Consider the following 4806-nt stretch of genomic DNA (forward strand, 5'->3'; position numbering starts at 1 on the left):
GCTCATCAGGCCCTAGGCCCGATCCACCCAACAGATCCTTTTCAGGTAGAATGGGGATTTGCTTCCTCAGGGTTGTCAGTACACATATGGCAGTGGGGTCCTGAGGGTCCGACATGGCCTGTTGGTTTTTATTCCCGTGGTTTCAGAGATGCTGAAAAGAGGTATATTATCTGGGAAAAAGGCTTGTTTGTGGTTAGCCTAGTTCTCATAGAAGTAGAGAAGATTGTACCACAACAACCAGTTGTTTGGAGAGGGCCTTTCCAAGTTTTTAAGTCAGTCACTACTGGGACTCCCCCAGCTGACGGGGTGGCCCAGACAGCCTCAGTAAGAAAGTGGTGTGCTCAGATTGAATATTATTGTAACATCTTCTCAATAACTGAAAGAGCTGTGGAAAAAAACTGGCAGTACAAGAAGCAGAAAACTTGGATAGCATCCAAGACAAACCTGCCTCAGTCATTACCCCTCCCTTTTCTCCCAAACAGTCAGCAATTCCTTGGTTTACTGATGCTTTTCCTTTTGGCCCAACAGCTCTAAGCATATTCCCCTCACTACAGGGACCAAGCGATTCCAAGAATCCAGCACATTACCCTGGACAACGTGTTTTGGTGGACTTCCCCACAGTGGGAGAGGTACCACTAGTGCTAAAACTCCCTCTGAACGAATACCCATGGGTAACCTTTGATGCTCTAGGGAAAGAGTATCGAATAAATGCACACTGGAGAATTTCCATCATTCTAACTTTCTGCCTTCTGGTGGCAGATTCTGTTGTGCTTACTTTTCACAGGAGAACTCCGAGGGACATGAAGGCCATATAAACCATGATAAATATTTTAAATTGGGAATTTTTAGAAGTATTAATGAAAAAATTGGCTGCCAAAACTAGGGATTTGACCAAATTACAGAAACCATTGCAGTTATCCTTATTGGCTTTGGGGACACATCAGTGGTTGCTATCAAACATATTACCAAATTGGGAAAAGGTGAATGTGAATGATCACAAAATGATAATTGATGCTCTTGGTGCTACACAAAACAGTGGTTTTTTGGCTCTTAGCTGCATCCAGACACAGCTTTGGATGCAGACAGTTGTTGCCTCAATCATAAGGGAAGAAGAAGGCACTTTTCCTACTGAAATTCGGAAAATAATTTGGGACAATGCAAATGATTTTGAAAAGGAATTCCAATCCTGGTAGAAATTGGTCAACTTTACCTATAACCCCAATACCAACACAGTTACAGCTTTTGTAATAACCATATGTAATGTTTTGGTACACTTGATATTGTTAATGCAATCATAGCTCAAGACATTTGTTTGAACACAGAACAAAATATCTGCCACTTTGAAATTCACCCTAACCAGACTTCTGAAACAGTGCTAATATATATAGGCAATGGGTGTGCATGCTTTAAAACTGCTTGTGATGTAGTGTTTGTAGAAGAAATAGTGGTGAATCTTAAGAATCACTCAAATTATTGTGTTTGTAACTTTACTACAATTACAGGATGTGATTTTTTGTACATAGGCCCAGTTACCTCTTATCACCTTTTACAATCTGATTATACAGTGATGCACAAATTATTGCCTCCCCTTATTGGGATGAATTTTACTTTAGTGAAGCAATTGTTGCTTCATCAGGACTTAAATGAGATTTTGGAAAAGATCAAGAAAAACAGAGAGAAAACCCTGGTAACTATTCATCACAATGTGAGAGAAATACATCATGTCATGGAAAGGGTAAGAAAAGATGCTGAACACAGGTGGTGGGATACCCTTTTTGGGTGGTTACCTACTGCCACAGGTATCCTGAACAAAGTGTGTCATCCCATTGTTGTTCTTTTGATTTTGGTTTTGATTGGTTTTGTCTTATCAGTCATTTTATACATCCTAAATTGGAAAATGATGAAGAAGTTGACACACTTGGCATCTATAATGGAAGCACACAGTTTAGTCAAGACCCCTTTTGCAAGAGACACTCCCAAAGTTATTGACATGAGATGTACTACCCAAACAGCGAAAATTAGACCTCCAATAGCAGATTAATTTGAAATTGTTGGTTGCTTGTTTTGATTATTGTTGTTTGTTTTAATTATGTTATATTTTAATCAAAATTAAGCTTTTGTTTGAAAATTGTTATAACTTTAAGGAATTTTATGATTTGTTTTGTTTATTTTGAAGAAATTGTTATAATCAATATTGATTCATTTTGTTTTGCTTCTATTTCCTTTTTCTATTTTTTCCTCTTTCTCCCTCTTTCTTTCACACACACTCTCTACTGTCTCTTTTTTTTTCCGGGATATGCTACTAACATGGACGAGTCCTGAAGACTTCGCAAGACTACGGAACCCTGCAGAAGGAGCTCTCTTGACGACAATCATGAGTCACGGGGTGGTGCAAGAGACGGTCTGAAGATCCCTCATCTGCCTCACGACCATCGTCAAGGACAGAGACTGAAACCCCTAAAAGGGACTTTAAAATCTCAACACAGGAGTTCTGGCCTGGCTGAGGTGGGATGTTGGCCAAGTGCTGCCTGCAGGTGTGTTTGATGGAAAACACCCAGCACCCATATGGGAACATCAGAACCTGAGCAGAAACAATGGGCAAGTCACGGTGAAGTGACCGTGCCTGCTGACACTGCACCTGCTGACTTGGACTGGTTGACACTGTACCTGCTGACGACCGACTTGTTCTGAGTTCTCTAAATGAACACACTGCAATGATTTCCCCCACCTTTTTGGCCAACTGCCTGTCGCTTCGGAGAGGACTATAAAAACCCTGGAGACTCCCGCTCACTTTTGAGATCTCCCCACTGGAGAAGATCGCGTCTATAGGCATCTTCAAAAGCCTCGAGGACTCGACCCTCCATGTTGGTAGCTATAATCCCCTTCCCCTCTTTTTCTGTCTCTCTTACTATTCTCTTTTCTCTCCCCACTATCGCATTTGTTGGCACTAAATAAAGGTGCATTTGTGATTGAGTAAACTGAGTTTGTCCCCCACTGTGTCTTTTGCGCTCTGAGATCCCTAAAACGAACCATCACGAACCCCGCTTGTGTGAGTGGATCGTGACAGTGTGCTAAAAGAAATGTGAGGGGGTAGAAGGTCAATACCAAAAATCAAACCAAATTAATCCTTCCTTTTTTTGTTTTTTGCTGTGTTTCCATCTGTTTCCATCTTTCCATTTGCTGTGTTTCCAAAGCAAGGAAGGGGCAGGAGTTTAGGAGGGGCTGGTTCAGCTCAGCCTTGCTGATAAAGCAATTTGGGTTTTCCCTCGTCAATCTGTTTCATTAACTAAAAATGCAGAATTGGAGAAGTTGTTGGATATTTTTGCGTTTTTCTGCAGCTGGCTGCAGGAGACTTTGCTCAGACCGGGGGTTGGGGCTGTCCAGCCTGGAGAAGAGAAAGACCTGGGGAGATTTCATTGGGGCCTTCCAAGACCACAAGGGAGCCTGAAAGAGCTGCAGAGGGACCTTGGACAAGGACCTGGAGCACCAGGACAAGGGGGAATGGCTTTAAACTACAGGAGGAGAGATTTAGATGGGATCTTGGGAAGGAATTCCTCCCTGGGAGGGTGGGGAGGGCTGGGCTGGAATTCCCAGAGCAGCTGTGGCTGCCCCTGGATCCCTGGGAGTGTCCAAGGCCAGGTTGGAGCCCCTGGGACAGTGGGAGGTGTCCCTGCCCGTGGCAGGGTGGGGCTTGAAGGTCCTTCCATCCCAAATTCCATGATTCCAACCCAAAGATAACCTGGATTGGAGGCAGCAGTGCCTAGGGGCTAAAGCACCTTCCCAGCTGTTATCAGAACAGGAGTTGCAGACATTTTATCCCTGGGTTTTCTTCCTTGTCCCTCAGCTGGGAGGTGATGGGAATGACCAGCAGGAGCTTCCCCAGGCCCTGGGAGTGGAACACTGGGAAGGGGACACTGGGAGTGGGACACTTTGGGAACGGGATACTTTGGGAGTGAGACACTGGGAATGGGACACTGGGAGTGGGACACATTGGGACATTTTGGGAGTGGAGACACTTTGGGAATTGGACACTGTGGGAATGGGACTCTTTGGGAATGGGACACTTTGGGAATGGGACACTGGGAATGGGACATTTTGGGACAGTTTGGGAACGGGACTCTTTGGGAGTGGGACGCTTTGGGAGCGGCACTTTTACAACCCTTATTGGCTTTGTGGTTTATCCTGAGACAACAGACCCAACCATAAATTGTCACTTCAGGGCCAGCATTTAGTGCCAGCTCAGGGAAATGCAGGGTGGTTGTGGCAGGTATTAAACACCCCCAATAAATCCTGGAGGAGGATCCCAGGGTAACAATGCCTGCTTGCCAAATCTGTTTGCAGAGCGCACAAAAGCAACGAGGAAAACATTGCAACAGCACCAAGGTTTTCTCACAGCTCCACCACAGGCTGCTGCCTCAGCAAAGCTGATTGTTGGTGCTTTTCTTCCAGCCCCAAACTGGGATTGAGCCAGGCCCTGCATCCATTGGGACTGGGATGCTGTGGCTGTAGGATAAACCCCCAGCCAAGCCCCGCAGGGAGCCATTTATCCTGTTTGGAGCCCGTTTATTTTTCTCCTTCCCCTGAAGATGTGTGTGAGGAGCAGAGATTCAGCCAGACCCTCTTCCCAGGCCCATGGGATGTGTGTTTCTTTCCCGTTTCCTGGAAGCGCTCGGTGTTTGGGGAAGGTTGCTGGGCCACGAGGAGCTGCTGGACACCATCCACAGCCCCTCTCAGGCATTTTCTGCTGGGTGGGACTCCCTGAAAATCCCTTCAGCTTTGTAGGGAAAGCACTTTTCCTACGGGGCA

This window comes from Chamaea fasciata, unplaced genomic scaffold, assembly GCF_029207755.1.
Source record: "Chamaea fasciata isolate MVZ Bird 193981 ecotype frontalis unplaced genomic scaffold, bChaFas1.0.hap1 SCAF_274, whole genome shotgun sequence".
Lineage (NCBI taxonomy): Eukaryota > Metazoa > Chordata > Aves > Passeriformes > Sylviidae > Chamaea > Chamaea fasciata.